The sequence below is a fragment of the Bufo gargarizans genome, unplaced genomic scaffold (assembly GCF_014858855.1).
Source record: "Bufo gargarizans isolate SCDJY-AF-19 unplaced genomic scaffold, ASM1485885v1 fragScaff_scaffold_782_pilon:::fragment_2:::debris, whole genome shotgun sequence".
In the NCBI taxonomy this organism is placed as follows: domain Eukaryota; kingdom Metazoa; phylum Chordata; class Amphibia; order Anura; family Bufonidae; genus Bufo; species Bufo gargarizans.
The window spans coordinates 1,009,657-1,029,390 of NW_025334188.1; the positions used below are offsets into that span (position 1 = coordinate 1,009,657).

Genomic DNA, 19,734 nt, shown 5'->3' on the forward strand with positions numbered 1-19,734 from the left:
ATTGAAGTCTCCTCCAAATGGAAACGATAATAAAACACAGCTGTCAGTTGCAGTGATTTGTTTGTGCGGCGTCCCGCTGTACTCACTGTTCAGCTGTGATTATGATGGCCGTATCCTATAAGATCTTCGCTGCTGTGCCGGTACAATAGATGCTTATATTCGGACCTATAAAGCACTTGTCCCGTTCCCCTCTCTGACTTCCAGGTGCCGCTCTGTAGATGTAAGAGCCGGCACTTGGTGAGTTTGCAGGCTCCCCCTTCCGCACTGGACTTTGTTTGAAAGTGTACGTATCACACTCCTACTATAGTCCTGTTGAAATGCGCGTTGGGTCTATAGTCAATCAGGGTAGATTCGGGTACATGCGGTCCTTCAGCAGATGTCAGTGTCCATTAGGGGCGTTTCAGGGTTTGTTATCACCCCTTCCTCATTGACCACTGACCTACCTACTGACCTACCTAAAACCTACCTAAAATTAACAGTAGTAGTTTCTGTGCACAAGGTATTGATAGGCCATAGTTACACCTATCAGCTACTAGGTGGAGGTGTTTCCCTTCCCCATAGGGAATGAGCAATTTAGAGCAATCTAAAGTCTAAGTGTGAGTTGGTGCCTGGACAGCAAAGAGAGTGGATGTAAAATGTAGTGCTGACACACAAGCTAGGTACCAGCCAGGCTAAGGCCATAAAGAACTTTACCTGGAAAAGCAGGCCAGAGAGAGAGAGGTACAGAGTAGAAGCTCTGTAGAGATAAGGGGGGATCATTTATGAAACAGAAATATCCCTAATTTAGGAATATTTCTGGTGCAGATTGCGACACCAAGGTCTAAAAAAGTGGGCGTGGAGTGGGCGGCGGAAGGGGACGGGCCGGTAGGCCAGTCTCCTATACCACTTTCTACACCTGTTTTAGACAAAGAAAATGGTCTAAATGGTCTTATGTAGAGGCCTGCACCTCTTCATAACTCCAGCGGATCCACTGCCAGGTATAGGGGTTATTAGGACCGGCATCTAAAACACCAGTCTTAATAAATGTGCCCCCAAAGTGTCGAAAGAGGAAGTATTAGCGCTACAGCACACTTCTTCAGGAGTTTTCATCCAGTGCCTATACATATATTGGTGCAGATTAGCCCTCTGTGTAAAAGAATATCCACATCCCAGAGAGGGTAGTGTGGATTTATACTATAAGTACAGAAACCTGTTAAAAAAAGGTGCAAAGTCTGACGTTTCGAGTCCACCCTGTGGTAACATTGCATAAAGGAGAGGTTCTACACCCTATGCCGGATGCATTTTACAAGATTTGAGCCATAGAAGTGCAGCGTAAGGGATATTGCTTTAAAGGAATATCTTGGCCTATTAGCTACCTGTACAGCTGTGTCACCTGTAAGAAATGTGTAAAATGCATTTCTATAATATCTGCCAGTCCATTGCATGCTGAGAACTGTAAATAATGTTATCCTGGCTTCATTGTTTCCTGCACTGCTGCAGCTGCACCAAGGGACCCTGGTGCCTTGCACCTCAAAACCTTAAACATCAAAGGCACCTACACTGACATCAGGAGGGAGAACCCCAAAGAGAGCCGAAACTAGTGGTATTTATTGCTCAGGAAATGGTGCCTAGGGGGGAAAAAACTGCAGCGGACTAGATGGAGGTCACGACCGGTCTAAGTTTTATTTGCTTCCAAAAACACAGATCTGCAGGCTTATAGGACAATTGTGTGTTCATTGAGTGAACAACTCTACTCATTACCACTGCACAATGTAATAGCTGGAATTTGGGAAAACCACAAAAAAAGGGGCATTTATGATGATCTAAAAGTTACAAAATATTTCACAAAACGAAAAAAAACACCATGAAGAGACCTAAGTATTCTGAAAAGCTTGCTATTTATTATCTTTTCAGATACCCATTAAAGGGTAGCAATGACTCTCAGTTTTTATCTTCTCTAAAATACTGTATTTCACAAATATTTCTAAAATGCTGAAATAGTGATAGCGTTACAACTTGGGCATGGCAAACCCTTTCTCTGCTTTATATCCTTGTGTTGACATGTAGGAATTTCTCCCTTGGGACATATGAGTAAAATGATTACAACTTCTAAAGAAGGAATCTGCTATAGATTTGAAATCACCTTGGGAAAGAATATTTTGGAAATCTACTATTTTTATGTTAGTTAATGAATCCCAATTAGACTGAAATCATATGCCCTGCAGGATTCACAAAATACTAAATATCTTGGGTTATAACTTATAAACATTTTATTAACTGTAACCAGGGGTCACTCATTGTGTAGATCTTCTGGCTTATCCTTCTTAATCCTTGGAGACTGCAGCCAAACCATGGGAACTGTAGCTCCCTTCCCTGTGTAAGCATATATACACTTTACAGAATAATAGCAGAATTGTGATATCCTGTTGAATCTTCTGACATGAAAAATTGGTCTGAAGCATAACACTAAGGCTCAAGATGGAAGACAATCTTCCGGATTTATACAATGGATCATTCCAGTAAGATGTGGAGCTATTTCCTCAAAGTGCACATGATCATGTCCATATACTTAATAGTAAATAGTGTGATGTATTGTTATGGTGGTGGTTCATGCATTTGTCTCTTCACTTCCACTTCCTAACTTGACCTGTTTCTCATATTGTGCCTGTACTGCCTGCCCTGACCGTGGACTGTTTACCGTATTGCATGTACACTGTCTGCCCTGATTTAAACCAGTCCCTGACTACGATTTTGCCTGACCCTTCGTTTCAGACCAGTGTCTCTTGACCGCTGTGGGTCAGAAGTCTACTGAACAGTCTACTCCAGGAGACAGCAGCCTGGTGGTTCACTGCAGTATAATCCAAATCTCTGTATAGGGGGTTAAAGGGTGGAGACCAAGAGCTTGCCCAGATAACATCCTTAAGAGTAGCCCTAAGCCAGATCTGTTCAGTGGATCCGCGTCAGCTTTGTACCATATAGCAGTTAGTGTATCTATAGTGAAGATTCCACAGTGAGACAACCCCTTTAAAGGAAATTTGTCATCAGAAAATGGTGGTTATTTTTAATTTTCAATGTTAATATCTATATGTAAACAAAAAACATAAATTCCTGCAGTCTTTGCCCTGGACACTAAGCCTAATAATAAGCACCACTTTTAATTTGTACAGATTACTTTACTGCATCTGCTTATCATCACAGGCAGGATTAGAATGACATATATCACCTCTGATAACACAGAATCCACCATTCACAGTAGGTAATTGTCAAGGCTTAATTACTCCCTCCTGACCTCTACACAGGTGAAAGAGCATATCTAGAAAACTCTCCTATAGTGTCTATAGTCAAATTGGCTGCAGCAATTCTCTAAATGCTGTAAGAAGGTACAAGGAATCATCGGGATGATAGATACATGTCACCGAGGTTCCTGGCCTCGGTGGAGTAAGAGCCGGTTTTTATGTGTCAGCAGCTGTTGCTGTTTGACACTTTGATACTTAGTATGGCTGTAATAGCTTATCCGGGACGGCGGCTCTTACTGGGAGTAGTCAAAGTGCTGGGTGGTGACTACTCCCCATGTTCCAGGCTGGGTTTTGCCAGGCATAAAAACCAGCCAGCACTGCCAGGTGAGGAGGATTACCTCCGTCTGACAGTGGAGCTCAGGAGGTCTGTGTGCTGTGATCTGCCGCCTAACGCCTGCCTGTGGACTTGACAAAGCAGAACTTCCAACAGGGTGTGAAGTAACACCCAGGAGAAAAGGTGACTGTTTTGTATATGAACTTTTCATGTGTGTGAACGATCACAAACAACTTGCGTTTTTGTTTTGCTTTCACGTGTGAATAACACTGATGTTTTGAACCAAGAACTTGTACTTTGCCTCTGTTCTGCACCCGCTAATCCTAACTACCAGAGCGAATCCCCACATTTGGTGCAGAATGCGGGCAAGCGCAGTAAGGCTGGCGTGAACGCCGATATATTTTTTGGGTTTGCATTTTTGGGCATGGTAGTATGTCGTACATCAAACCAGCAGTACTACAACCCGTACCCCATGACAAAATGGATGCTGTTGTGAAGGCCCTGGTGGAAGCTAATCTACAGCAGCGAGAGACCAACCTGCATTAACGGGAGGCTAATAGGCATGTTTCCCCATTTTTTGGTCAATCTGAATATGCCTTTATCGGGTAAACCAGCTGCAAGATGCCAGAATTATGTTCATGAAATAGAATTTAAAAATCAGGAATCAAAAAATAAAAGCAGATTAGAAAAAAGGATATCCGTCACTATCAGATTTTAACTGGCAGTGAGGCCTTCACTTTAATATCCTGTCAATACTCAAAGAGGGGGGTGTGCTAAGAGCAATTCTTACTTCATACAAAGAACATTACTTAGCAAGTATAAACAATATGTACAGGAGAAAATACAACCCCAATTCCCAAAAAGTTGGGACAGTGTGTAAAATGTAAATAAATATAAATAAAAGCAGAATGCAATAATTTCCAAATCTCATGGACCCATATTTTATTCACAATAGAACATAGCACATTTTAGATTTTGAAAGTGAAATATTTCACCATTTCATGAAAAAAATTAAATTGTTTAGAACTTGATGGCAACAACGCATCTTCAAAAGGTTGGGACAGGGTCAACAAAAGACTGGAAAAGTAAGTTGTACTAATAAAGAAAACAGCTGGAGGAGCAATTAGAAACTTAGTCTCATGACTGCATATAAAAAGGTCTGTTAGGCAGAGTCTCTCAGAAGCAGAGATGGGCAAAGGTTCACCAATCTGCGAAAAACATCGTCTAAACATTGGGGAACAATTTCAGAAAAATGTTCCTCGATGTAAAATTGCAAAGATTTTGAATATCTCACCATCTACAGTATATATCATCAAAAGATTTAGAGAATCCAGAGAAATCCATGTGCAAAAGGGATAAGGCGACAGTCAATATTGGATGCTTGTGATCTATGGGCCTTGAGGTGACACTGCATGAAAATACAGGTATGATTCTGTACTGAAAATCAAATCACTGGATGGGCTCAGGAACACTTCCAGAAATCATTGTCCGTGAATACAGTTCACTATGCTATCCACACATGCAAGCCATATGTCAACACGATCTAGAAATGCCGCCAAAGCTCATTTTAAATGGACTGAGTTAAAATGGAAAACTGTGGTCGGATAAATCAAAATTTGACATTTCTTTTGGAAACTAAGGAAGCCATGTGCAGTGGACACAAGAGGAGAGTGACCACTCAGCTTGTTATCAGCGCACAGTTTAAAAGCCTACATCTCTCATGGTATGGGGTTGTATTAGTGCCTGTGGTGTTGGCAGGTTACACATCTGGAAAGGCACTATCAATGCTAAACACTATAGTGGTTTTAGAACAAGATTCTCTATGCTCCCATCCTGACAACGTCTCTTTCAGGGAAGACGTTGCATATTTCAGCAAGACAATGCAAAACCACATACTGCATCCATCACAACAGCATGGCTTCTCAGAAGAAGAGTCTGGAGCTCAACTGTCCTGCCTGCAGTCCAGACCTTTCACCAATACAAAACATTTGGCGGCTTGGCGCATCATGAAATGAAAAATCTGACAAAGAGGACACAGGAGGACCCACAAGATTGGGACAAGCTTCCTTTCCCAAAACTTCAGCATTTAGTGTCCTCATTTCCCAGATGTTTATAAATTGTTGTTAAAGAAAGAGGGGATGTTACACAATGGTAGACAAGGTCCTGTCCCAAAGTTTTTGAGATGTATTGTTGCCATCAAGATTTAAATCAGTTAACTTTTTTCATGAAATGGTGAAATGTCCAACTTTCAACATCTGATATGTGTTCTATGATGTATTGGGAACACAATATGGGTTTACGAGATTTGAAAACCTTTGTATTGTTTTTATTTACATTTTACACAGCATCCCCAAAATTTTGGGAATGGGGTTGTATCTTCTCAGATAAAGAAAGAAATCTAAAGTATGTTGGGCCCCCTCCTTGCACATAGTGTTCATAGCTCAGGCCAGCAGGTCAGGGGCGATATGGGTGCAACCATGATCATACATATACAGAGTATATTTCAGTAAACTTTTAACTAGTAAAAAATGAAGTGATAAATTCCCTTTAAGATAAAATTGTGTCTAAAGTGCCTTAAGAATTTAGAAAACTCTGACATAATGAGTTTTGCCTCTTGATCAAAAATCTCAAAGAGACCATTACAAAATCCCCAAGCAACAAGACAAACTGAGGTACTTAATGGAGAAGTGCTTTGTGATAGCCTTTACTCTACATGGCTGAGAATGTCAGCTGAGAAAAACAAACTCGGCCATGTAGAAGTTATATATACAACCAGGGAACCTTATGTAAACTATTTTAAGGTTCCTGACCTCGGGTCAGCTATCTAAGTCTATACTCCCCCACTTAGGAGTCAGCAGAGGCATGTGAAGAGTTGCTGCTTGTAAAAGTGATCCTCACTCTATAGACATCTATATACAGAAATGTATAGAAATAGACAGAGAAGTATGTATAGTCAGAGGATCATGTATCCAAGTTATACAAGTTTAGTGCTCTCAGTAAGAGAGACAAAATAAGAGTATTGCAGGTTTGATACCTTTTAATGGCTAACAAAAATAGAAGTAATGATGTTGACATGGAGGAATATTTTAGGAGATTAAGACTATAAGGCCTCTTTCACACGGGCGTCTTATTTTTGGCCCGGATAAGAGGCGGGTGCGTTGTGGGAACACGCGCGATTTTTCAGCGCGAGTGCAAAACATTGTAATGCGTTTTGCACTCGTGTGAGAAAAATCGCGCATGTTTGGTACCCAAACCTGAACCTCTTCACAGAAGTTCGGGCTTGGGATTGAAGTTCTGAAGATTGTATTATTTTCCCTTATAACATGGTTATAAGGGAAAATAATAGCATTCTGAATACAGAATGCATAGTATAAGGGAAAATAATACAGTGAATAGACTGTCACCTAGAACCCATGCGTGAAAATCGCACCTCATCCGCACTTGCTTGCGGATGCTTGCGATTTTCACGCAACCCCATTCATTTCTATGGGGCCTGCGTTACGTGAAAAAGGCAGAATATAGAACATGCTGCGATTTTCACGCAACGCACAAGTGATGCGTGAAAATCACCGCTCATGTGAACAGCCCCATAGAAATGAATGGGTCCGGATTCAGTGCGGGTGCAATGCGTTCAACTCACGCATCGCACCCGCACGGAATACTCGCCCGTGTGAAAGGGGCCTAAGAGTTCTCAAAACAGCCAAACACAATTGGCAATCGTGGACAAAAAACTGTCTGACTGGACCCCTCCCCCTGGCTGCATACCTATTTGGACCAGTACATTGGACCAGTACATTGACTCCTTTAGAAATGTAGTACAGTCTGCAATATTGGACAAACATATAAAAGAAACATTGAACATCAACATAACCACATCCAAGTTATACTACATGCCTGACTCCTAAAACAGCTCAAACACTAACAGATGTTTCTGGTAGGGATGTTGAGAACTGGAAGGCTGGGTAATATTTCATTGTATGTCCTTTTTAACTTTTCACCCATACCACCCAACAGTGATGTACAAATTACATTCATTCTTGGAAAATCCTCTCATTTACCGCCCTGCTGATAACATGCATCTAAGACATTATGAAGCATTTCAGTATGTGTTTTTACTCTTGGCCCTAGATACAGTAAGAAAACACAATTTTTTTTAACCATGTATAGTGCATTACAGGGATTTCATGGACCTGTGGTTCCGGATCAGTGAGGGTAGGCCCACTGTGCCAGCAAACTGTTTTTGGTTGGGTTAAATGCTAAAAGTGGTTTTTTTTTCCAGTGCTCCCCAGGTATTCATCCTTTAACCCCTGTACAGGATTTTGCCGCAGAGAGCAACTAGACCGCTGCCGATTGGGATAGTCCCACTATAGTTGACAGCTGAACCACTGGGGATAGGGACTCTGTTGCAAACACCGGAGCATCTAGGCATGGAAAACACACCAAACACAGGTAGAGTCACTTATTCTGACTATGTGGATTTGGCAGAAGTTAACTGTAGGAAACTTGGCAGGAAGGTAGCGATGCATGGAAACCGCCCCACAATCGCAGAGGCAGTCAAAACTGTCTCTAATAGTGGAACTGCAGATATTTCCAACACTGAACTGGAGACAATAGGAAAACTTGCAAACGGGGTAGTGGTGGTGCAGGAGTAAGACATGCAAGAACCAAGACTGTAGCAAAGACATGGCAGACAGACTAGGAGAACTTAAACACAGACTTGAACTGAAAGCTGAACTGTGAAGTCAGGAGTACACAGGCAGGATCGGTACATGGCAGGAATGCAGACAATAATACAGGCTTGATAACACAAGGGTATCGCAAGAGAAAAACTGAAGCACTAGATCTTCCAAACAGCTTTATTGACTCAGGTACTTTCTGCCTGGAGAGGGTGCATTAAATACCCAGGGACCTTCAGCCATTGGCTAAAGAGGTTGAGGGAGCACCAATACTGGCGCTTCAAAAGGCTGGAAGGGAGGGTGCGTGACCTAATGTCACACTAAGCAAATGATGGAGGCAGCAACACATAGAGGACGCCAACCCAACATGGTAGGGTGAGTGGTGCAGCATCAGCACCAATAAGGGGGAACAGGAAGGCTTGGGGCACGAACTGCAGAAACTAATGTGTGCATGCCACTATTCATTGGTGGCAGCAGAGCATCTGAAGGAGGGAGTGAGCGCTAACAGGGAGGGAGGAGAGAATACTGACCTTTCAATCCTTCCAGCAGCTGTGATCCTCTGCTGTCTGTGAAGCCGCTGGCTCCTCTAATTCCGGGTGGACTTATGTCACCAGCGGCTTCACCGACAAACAGGGGAGGGCTTCTGCTGGGAGGATTGAAAGGTCAGTAATCTCTCCTCCCCATATTGTGCTCTCACCCTGCTTCTAAGGGCACACTAGGCAAGATGATGGAGGCTGCAACATGGAGTGGACGCCAGAATGCATTGTGAATGGCACAGTGTCCGCATCCACAAGGGACAGCAGGAGGGAGGTGGGCATAAACTGCAGACCTAACACCTGGTAGGGGAATCTTGGAAATAATAATAAAGTGCCAAAGTTATATGTGGACGTCTCACCAAATGTCCTCTTCAGATGGTACCCATGTGGTAACAATAACAATAATGACAGGGGCGTAGCTAAAGGCTCATGGGCCCTTTTGGCCAGGGGCAGGGAAACACTTAGCTTTTGTGCTGCCTGAGGCAAAAAATTGAAACGTCACCCCCCCCCCCCATGCCAAGTTTTTGACCTAACCCCTTCCCTCCAGTCAGAGATGTAACTTGACCAGCATGCACTTTCTATAATACTGGTATCTTCTTATACAGCACAGGATCTTTGGGCCCCCTCAGGCTCCTGGCTGCCTCTGCACCCCCTATAGCTATGCCCCTGAATAGTGACATTTGTCGTAAGAGATATCCATATAGTGTGAATATATCACTTTGGAGTTGTAATCTGACATCACAAAACTTAATTGTCTTCTTAAAGGGCTACTCCTATTATCTTCTGGTTGCAAATACAGCCTCTGGAACCTCCATTGCTAGGTCATTCATAGAAATGCATTGCGGTAAATGAGACAGTTATTTTGAATAAAGAGGGTGGTGCAAACTGATGATTAAAATTGTGCCATATTTAGAAAGTAGCAAGATGTCAGAATAATCTGAATGTGGCTTTATAGTTATATGTAGGGCAACTTATTTAAGGCTGGATTCACATATTAGTCTACATTTATTGAGTAGTTTGTCCCAGCTGGATGTTAGCTGCGCCAGAAACTGTCATAAATCATGATGTGCACCAAAACTGTGCCAAATTAAAAATTGATTTTAGGTTATGCTTTGACACACCAAATGACAGGAAACAGGACACAGAAAATAAGAAACAGCTGCATGGACATGATCATGTGACCACAACCTAGAACAAAATATAGGAGCAATAAAGGTAAAGAAATACATTGCAAAATTACAGCTACCTTAAAAAATTATTATTTTAAAGGATGTTAATTAGGGATGAGCGAACTCGAACTGTATAGTTCGGGTTCGTACCGAATTTTGGGGTGTCCGTGACACGGACCCGAACCCGGACATTTTCGTAAAAGTCCGGGTTCGGGTTCGGTGTTCGTCGCTTTCTTCGCGCTTTTGTGACGCTTTCTTGGCGCTTTTTGAAAGGCTGCAAAGCAGCCAATCAACAAGCGTCATACTACTTGCCCCAAGAGGCCATCACAGCCATGCCTACTATTGGCATGGCTGTGATTGGCCAGAGCACCATGTGACCCAGCCTCTATTTAAGCTGGAGTCACATAGCGCCGCCCGTCACTCTGCTCTGATTAGCGTAGGGAGAGGTTGCGGCTGCGACAGTAGGGCGAGATTAGGCAGATTAACTCCTCCAAAGGACTTGATTAACTGATCGATCTGCAGCTGTGGATCATTGAGCTGCTGATCCTCAATTGCTCACTGTTTTTAGGCTGCACAGACCGTTTGTCAGTCTCATTTTTCTGGGGTGATCGGCGGCCATTTTGTGTCTTGTGGTGCGCCAGCACAAGCTGCGACCAAGTGCATTTAACCCTCAATGGTGTGGTTGTTTTTTGGCTAAAGCCTACATCAGGGTGAAGCTGTGACACCAAGTGCATTTAACCAGCAATAGTCTGTTCATTTTTTGGCCATATCCCAGTCTAATTCTGTCACTAAATCCATACCGGTCACCCAGCGCCTAAATACTAGGCCTCAAATTTATATCCAGCTAAATCTGTCCCTAGTGCTGTAGCTGGGCGAGTTATTTAGTGTCCGTTCAAGCACATTTCTTGTTCTGGGTTGAAATACAATTCCCAATTTAGCAATTTCATAATTTAGTGGTTCCTGCTATATCAGAGCTCTTTGAAATCTATCCCAAAAAGGGTATATAATATTGAAGGTGCACATAGGGTCATTCAGAGTAACTTCACACACACCCGCTACTGTGTATTTCCAAGTCTAATTCTGTCACTAAATCCATACCGGTGACCCAGCGCCTAAATACTAGGCCTCAAATTTAATTCCCTCTAAATCTCTCGTTACCCACCGCTGTACTGTTGTTGCTGGGCAAGATATTTAGTGTCCGTCAAAGCACATTTTTTGTTCTGGGTTGAAGTACAATTCCCAATTTAGCAATTTCATAATTTAGTGGTTTCTGCTATATCAGAGCTATTTGAAATCTATCCCAAAAAGGGTATATAATATTGAAGGTGCACATAGGGTCATTCAGAATAACTTCACACACACCCGCTACTGTGTATTTCCAAGTCTAATTCTGTCACTAAACCCATACCTGTCACCCAGCGCCTAAATACTAGGCCTCAAATTTAAATCCCTCTAAATCTCTCGTTACCGTTGTCCTGTTGTAGCTGGGAAAGTTATTTAGTGCCCGTCAAAGCACATTTTTTGTTCTGGGTTGAAGTACAATTCCCAATTTAGCAATTTCATAATTTAGTGGTTCCTGCTATATCAGAGCTATTTGAAATCTATCCCAAAAAGGGTATATAATATTGAAGGTGCACATAGGGTCATTCAGAATAACTTCACACACACCCGCTACTGTGTATTTCCAAGTCTAATTCTGTCACTAAATCCATACCGGTGACCCAGCGCCTAAATACTAGGCCTCAAATTTAATTCCCTCTAAATCTCTCGTTACCCACCGCTGTACTGTTGTTGCTGGGCAAGATATTTAGTGTCCGTCAAAGCACATTTTTTGTTCTGGGTTGAAGTACAATTCCCAATTTAGCAATTTCATAATTTAGTGGTTTCTGCTATATCAGAGCTATTTGAAATCTATCCCTAAAAGGGTATATAATATTGAAGGTGCACATAGGGTCATTCAGAATAACTTCACACACACCCGCTACTGTGTATTTCCAAGTCTAATTCTGTCACTAAACCCATACCTGTCACCCAGCGCCTAAATACTAGGCCTCAAATTTAAATCCCTCTAAATCTCTCGTTACCGTTGTCCTGTTGTAGCTGGGAAAGTTATTTAGTGTCCGTCAAAGCACATTTTTTGTTCTGGGTTGAAGTACAATTCCCAATTTAGCAATTTCATAATTTAGTGGTTCCTGCTATATCAGAGCTATTTGAAATCTATCCCAAAAAGGGTATATAATATTGAAGGTGCACATAGGGTCATTCAGAATAACTTCACACACACCCGCTACTGTGTATTTCCAAGTCTAATTCTGTCACTAAATCCATACCGGTGACCCAGCGCCTAAATACTAGGCCTCAAATTTAATTCCCTCTAAATCTCTCGTTACCCACCGCTGTACTGTTGTTGCTGGGCAAGATATTTAGTGTCCGTCAAAGCACATTTTTTGTTCTGGGTTGAAGTACAATTCCCAATTTAGCAATTTCATAATTTAGTGGTTTCTGCTATATCAGAGCTATTTGAAATCTATCCCTAAAAGGGTATATAATATTGAAGGTGCACATAGGGTCATTCAGAATAACTTCACACACACCCGCTACTGTGTATTTCCAAGTCTAATTCTGTCACTAAACCCATACCTGTCACCCAGCGCCTAAATACTAGGCCTCAAATTTAAATCCCTCTAAATCTCTCGTTACCGTTGTCCTGTTGTAGCTGGGAAAGTTATTTAGTGCCCGTCAAAGCACATTTTTTGTTCTGGGTTGAAGTACAATTCCCAATTTAGCAATTTCATAATTTAGTGGTTCCTGCTATATCAGAGCTATTTGAAATCTATCCCAAAAAGGGTATATAATATTGAAGGTGCACATAGGGTCATTCAGAATAACTTCACACACACCCGCTACTGTGTATTTCCAAGTCTAATTCTGTCACTAAATCCATACCGGTGACCCAGCGCCTAAATACTAGGCCTCAAATTTAATTCCCTCTAAATCTCTCGTTACCCACCGCTGTACTGTTGTTGCTGGGCAAGATATTTAGTGTCCGTCAAAGCACATTTTTTGTTCTGGGTTGAAGTACAATTCCCAATTTAGCAATTTCATAATTTAGTGGTTTCTGCTATATCAGAGCTATTTGAAATCTATCCCTAAAAGGGTATATAATATTGAAGGTGCACATAGGGTCATTCAGAATAACTTCACACACACCCGCTACTGTGTATTTCCAAGTCTAATTCTGTCACTAAATCCATACCTGTCACCCAGCGCCTAAATACTAGGCCTCAAATTTAAATCCCTCTAAATCTCTCGTTACCCCGTTGTACTGTTGTTGCTGGGCAAGATATTTAGTGTCCCGTCAAAGCACATTTTTTGTTCTGGGTTGAAGTACAATTCCCAATTTAGCAATTTCATAATTTAGTGGTTCCTGCTATATCAGAGCTATTTGAAATCTATCCCAAAAAGGGTATATAATATTGAAGGTGCACATAGGGTCATTCAGAATAACTTCACACACACCGCTTCTGTGCATTTCCAAGTCTAATTCTGTCACTAAATCCATACCGGTGACCCAGCGCCTAAATACTAGGCCTCAAATTTAATTCCCTCTAAATCTCTCGTTACCCACCGCTGTACTGTTGTTGCTGGGCAAGATATTTAGTGTCCGTCAAAGCACATTTTTTGTTCTGGGTTGAAGTACAATTCCCAATTTAGCAATTTCATAATTTAGTGGTTTCTGCTATATCAGAGCTATTTGAAATCTATCCCTAAAAGGGTATATAATATTGAAGGTGCACATAGGGTCATTCAGAATAACTTCACACACACCCGCTACTGTGTATTTCCAAGTCTAATTCTGTCACTAAATCCATACCGGTGACCCAGCGCCTAAATACTAGGCCTCAAATTTAATTCCCTCTAAATCTCTCGTTACCCACCGTTGTACTGTTGTTGCTGGGCAAGATATTTAGTGTCCGTCAAAGCACATTTTTTGTTCTGGGTTGAAGTACAATTCCCAATTTAGCAATTTCATAATTTAGTGGTTTCTGCTATATCAGAGCTATTTGAAATCTATCCCTAAAAGGGTATATAATATTCAAGGTGCACATTGGGTCATTCAGAATAACTTCACACACACACGCTTCTGTGCATTTCCAAGTCTAATTCTGTCACTAAATCCATACCGGTCACCCAGCGCCTAAATACTAGGCCTCAAATTTATATCCCGCTGAATTTGAATACAATACATTGGGCCAAATAATATATTTGTTGTTGTGGTGAACCATAACAATGAGAAAAACATCTAGTAAGGGACGCGGACGTGGACATGGTCGTGGTGGTGTTAGTGGACCCTCTGGTGCTGGGAGAGGACGTGGCCGTTCTGCCACATCCACACGTCCTAGTGTACCAACTACCTCAGGTCCCAGTAGCCGCCAGAATTTACAGCGATATATGGTGGGGCCCAATGCCGTTCTAAGGATGGTAAGGCCTGAGCAGGTACAGGCATTAGTCAATTGGGTGGCCGACAGTGGATCCAGCACGTTCACATTATCTCCCACCCAGTCTTCTGCAGAAAGCGCACAGATGGCGCCTGAAAACCAACCCCATCAGTCTGTCACATCACCCCCATGCATACCAGGGAAACTGTCTCAGCCTCAAGTTATGCAGCAGTCTCTTATGCTGTTTGAAGACTCCGCTGGCAGGGTTTCCCAAGGGCATCCACCTAGCCCTTCCCCAGCGGTGAAAGACATAGAATGCACTGACGCACAACCACTTATGTTTCCTGATGATGAGGACATGGGAATACCACCTCAGCATGTCTCTGATGATGACGAAACACAGGTGCCAACTGCTGCGTCTTTCTGCAGTGTGCAGACTGAACAGGAGGTCAGGGATCAAGACTGGGTGGAAGACGATGCAGGGGACGATGAGGTCCTAGACCCCACATGGAATGAAGGTCGTGCCACTGACTTTCACAGTTCGGAGGAAGAGGCAGTGGTGAGACCGAGCCAACAGCGTAGCAAAAGAGGGAGCAGTGGGCAAAAGCAGAACACCCGCCGCCAAGAGACTCCGCCTGCTACTGACCGCCGCCATCTGGGACCGAGCACCCCAAAGGCAGCTTCAAGGAGTTCCCTGGCATGGCACTTCTTCAAACAATGTGCTGACGACAAGACCCGAGTGGTTTGCACGCTGTGCCATCAGAGCCTGAAGCGAGGCATTAACGTTCTGAACCTGAGCACAACCTGCATGACCAGGCACCTGCATGCAAAGCATGAACTGCAGTGGAGTAAACACCTTAAAACCAAGGAAGTCACTCAGGCTCCCCCTGCTACCTCTTCTGCTGCTGCCGCCTCGGCCTATTCTGCTGCTGCCGCCTCGGCCTCTTCCTCCGCCTCTGGAGGAACGTTGGCACCTGCCGCCCAGCAAACAGGGGATGTACCACCAACACCACCACCACCACCTCCGTCACCAAGCGTCTCAACCATGTCACACGCCAGCGTTCAGCTCTCCATCTCACAAACATTTGATAGAAAGCGTAAATTCCCACCTAGCCACCCTCGATCCCTGGCCCTGAATGCCAGCATTTCTAAACTACTGGCCTATGAAATGCTGTCATTTAGGCTGGTGGACACAGACAGCTTCAAACAGCTCATGTCGCTTGCTGTCCCACAGTATGTTGTTCCCAGCCGGCACTACTTCTCCAAGAGAGCCGTGCCTTCCCTGCACAACCAAGTATCCGATAAAATCAAGTGTGCACTGCGCAACGCCATCTGTAGCAAGGTCCACCTAACCACAGATACGTGGACCAGTAAGCACGGCCAGGGACGCTATATCTCCCTAACTGCACACTGGGTAAATGTAGTGGCAGCTGGGCCCCAGGCGGAGAGCTGTTTGGCGCACGTCCTTCCGCCGCCAAGGATCGCAGGGCAACATTCTTTGCCTCCTGTTGCCACCTCCTCCTTCTCGGCTTCCTCCTCCTCTTCTTCCACCTGCTCATCCAGTCAGCCACACACCTTCACCACCAACTTCAGCACAGCCCGGGGTAAACGTCAGCAGGCCATTCTGAAACTCATATGTTTGGGGGACAGGCCCCACACCGCACAGGAGTTGTGGCGGGGTATAGAACAACAGACCGACGAGTGGTTGCTGCCGGTGAGCCTCAAGCCCGGCCTGGTGGTGTGTGATAATGGGCGAAATCTCGTTGCAGCTCTGGGACTAGCCAATTTGACGCACATCCCTTGCTTGGCGCATGTGCTGAATTTGGTGGTGCAGAAGTTCATTCACAACTACCCCGACATGTCAGAGCTGCTGCATAAAGTGCGGGCCGTCTGTTCGCGCTTCCGGCGTTCACATCCTGCTGCTGCTCGCCTGTCTGCGCTACAGCGTAACTTCGGCCTTCCCGCTCACCGCCTCATATGCGACGTGCCCACCAGGTGGAACTCCACCTTGCACATGCTGGACAGACTGTGCGAGCAGCAGCAGGCCATAGTGGAGTTTCAGCTGCAGCACGCACGGGTCAGTCGCACTACAGAACAGCACCACTTCACCACCAATGACTGGGCCTCCATGCGAGACCTGTGTGCCCTGTTGCGCTGTTTCGAGTACTCCACCAACATGGCCAGTGGCGATGACACCGTTATCAGCGTTACAATACCACTTCTATGTCTCCTTGAGAAAACACTTAGGGCGATGATGGAACAGGAGGTGGCCCAGGAGGAGGAGGAGGAGGATGAGGAAGAGGGGTCATTTTTAGCACTTTCAGGCCAGTCTCTTCGAAGTGACTCAGAGGGAGGTTTTTTGCAACAGCAGAGGCCAGGTACAAATGTGGCCAGCCAGGGCCCACTACTGGAGGACGAGGAGGACGAGGATGAGGAGGAGGTGGAGGAGGATGAGGATGAAGCATGGTCACAGCGGGGTGGCACCCAACGCAGCTCGGGTCCATCACTGGTGCGTGGCTGGGGGGAAAGGCAGGACGATGACGATACGCCTCCCACAGAGGACAGCTTGTCCTTACCCCTGGGCAGCCTGGCACACATGAGCGACTACATGCTGCAGTGCCTGCGCAACGACAGCAGAGTTGCCCACATTTTAACCTGTGCGGACTACTGGGTTGCCACCCTGCTGGATCCACGCTACAAAGACAATGTGCCCACCTTACTTCCTGCACTGGAGCGTGATAGGAAGATGCGCGAGTACAAGCGCACGTTGGTAGACGCGCTACTGAGAGCATTCCCAAATGTCACAGGGGAACAAGTGGAAGCCCAAGGCCAAGGCAGAGGAGGAGCAAGAGGTCGCCAAGGCAGCTGTGTCACGGCCAGCTCCTCTGAGGGCAGGGTTAGCATGGCAGAGATGTGGAAAACTTTTGTCAACACGCCACAGCTAACTGCACCACCACCTGATACGCAACGTGTTAGCAGGAGGCAACATTTTACTAACATGGTGGAACAGTACGTGTGCACACCCCTCCACGTACTGACTGATGGTTCGGCCCCATTCAACTTCTGGGTCTCTAAATTGTCCACGTGGCCAGAGCTAGCCTTTTATGCCTTGGAGGTGCTGGCCTGCCCGGCAGCCAGCGTTTTGTCTGAACGTGTATTCAGCACGGCAGGGGGCGTCATTACAGACAAACGCAGCCGCCTGTCTACAGCCAATGTGGACAAGCTGACGTTCATAAAAATGAACCAGGCATGGATCCCACAGGACCTGTCCGTCCCTTGTCCAGATTAGACATTAACTACCTCCCCATAACCATATATTATTGGACTCCAGGGCACTTCCTCATTCAATCCTATTTTTATTTTCATTTTACCATTATATTGCGATGCTACCCAAAGTTGAATGAACCTCTCCTCTGCCTGTGTGCTAGGCCTAAATATATGCCAATGGACTGTTGCAGTGGTGGCTGACATGAAGCCTGATTCTCTGCTATGACATGCAGACTAATTCTCTGCTGACATGAAGCCAGATTGTCTGTTACGGGACCTCTCTCCTCTGCCTGGGTGCTGGGCCTAAATTTATGACAATGGACTGTTGCAGTGGTGGCTGACGTGAAGCCTGATTCTCTGCTATGACATGCAGACTGATTCTCTGCTGTCATGAAGCCAGATTGTCTGTTACGGGACCTTTCTCCTCTACCTGGGTTCTGGGCCTAAATTTATGAAAATTGACTCTTACAGTGGTGGGTGACGTGAAGCCTGATTCTCTGCTATGATATGAAGACTGATTCTCTGCTGACATGAAGCCAGATTGTCTGTTACGGGACCTTTCTCCTCTGCCTGGGTTCTGGGCCTAAATTTATGAAAATTGACTCTTACAGTGGTGGGTGACGTGAAGCCTGATTCTCTGCTATGATATGAAGACTGATTCTCTGCTGACATGAAGCCAGATTGTCTGTTACGGGACCTTTCTCCTCTGCCTGGGTTCTGGGCCTAAATTTATGAAAATTGACTCTTACAGTGGTGGGTGACGTGAAGCCTGATTCTCTGCTATGATATGAAGACTGATTCTCTGCTGACATGAAGCCAGATTGTCTGTTACGGGACCTTTCTCCTCTGCCTGGGTTCTGGGCCTAAATTTATGAAAATTGACTCTTACAGTGGTGGGTGACGTGAAGCCTGATTCTCTGCTATGATATGAAGACTGATTCTCTGCTGACATGAAGCCAGATTGTCTGTTACGGGACCTTTCTCCTCTGCCTGGGTTCTGGGCCTAAATTTATGAAAATTGACTCTTACAGTGGTGGGTGACGTGAAGCCTGATTCTCTGCTATGATATGAAGACTGATTCTCTGCTGACATGAAGCCAGATTGTCTGTTACGGGACCTTTCTCCTCTGCCTGGGTTCTGGGCCTAAATTTATGAAAATTGACTCTTACAGTGGTGGGTGACGTGAAGCCTGATTCTCTGCTATGATATGAAGACTGATTCTCTGCTGACATGAAGCCAGATTGTCTGTTACGGGACCTTTCTCCTCTGCCTGGGTTCTGGGCCTAAATTTATGAAAATTGACTCTTACAGTGGTGGGTGACGTGAAGCCTGATTCTCTGCTATGATATGAAGACTGATTCTCTGCTGACATGAAGCCAGATTGTCTGTTACGGGACCTCTCTCCTCTGCCTGGGTGCTGGGCCTAAATATATGAAAATGGACTGTTACAGTGGTGGCTGACGTGAAGCCTCATTCTCTGCTATGATATGCAGACTGATTCTCTGCTGACATGAAGACAGATTCTCTGTTACGGGACCTCTCTCCTCTGCCTGGGTGCTGGGCCTAAATATATGCCAATGGACTGTTGCAGTGGTGGCTGACGTGAAGCCTCATTCTCTGCTATGACATGCAGACTAATTCTCTGCTGACATGAAGACAGATTCTCTGTTACGGGACCTCTCTCCTCTGCCTGGGTGCCGGGGCCTAAATATCTGAGAATGGACTGTTGCCAGTGGTGGCTGACGTGAAGCCTCATTCTCTGCTATGACATGCAGACTAATTCTCTGCTGACATGAAGACAGATTCTCTGTTACGGGACCTCCCTCCTCTGCCTGGGTGCTGGGCCTAAATATATGCCAATGGACTGTTGCAGTGGTGGCTGACGTGAAGCCTCATTCTCTGCTATGACATGCAGACTAATTCTCTGCTGACATGAAGACAGATTCTCTGTTACGGGACCTCCCTCCTCTGCCTGTGTGTGCTGGGCCTAAATATATGCCAATGGACTGTTGCAGTGGTGGCTGACGTGAAGCCTCATTCTCTGCTATGACATGCAGACTGATTCTCTGCTGACATGAAGCCAGATTCTCTGTTACGG

The 19,734-nt window shown here is 44.8% G+C and overlaps 1 protein-coding gene across 2 annotated transcripts in view; it reads right to left on the bottom strand.

The window, feature by feature from the left end:
* The window catches only part of ZNF385A (zinc finger protein 385A), a 244,630-nt gene that overhangs the window by 24,050 nt on the left and 200,846 nt on the right, over positions 1–19,734 (bottom strand). The gene's annotated exons all lie outside the window — the stretch shown is intronic.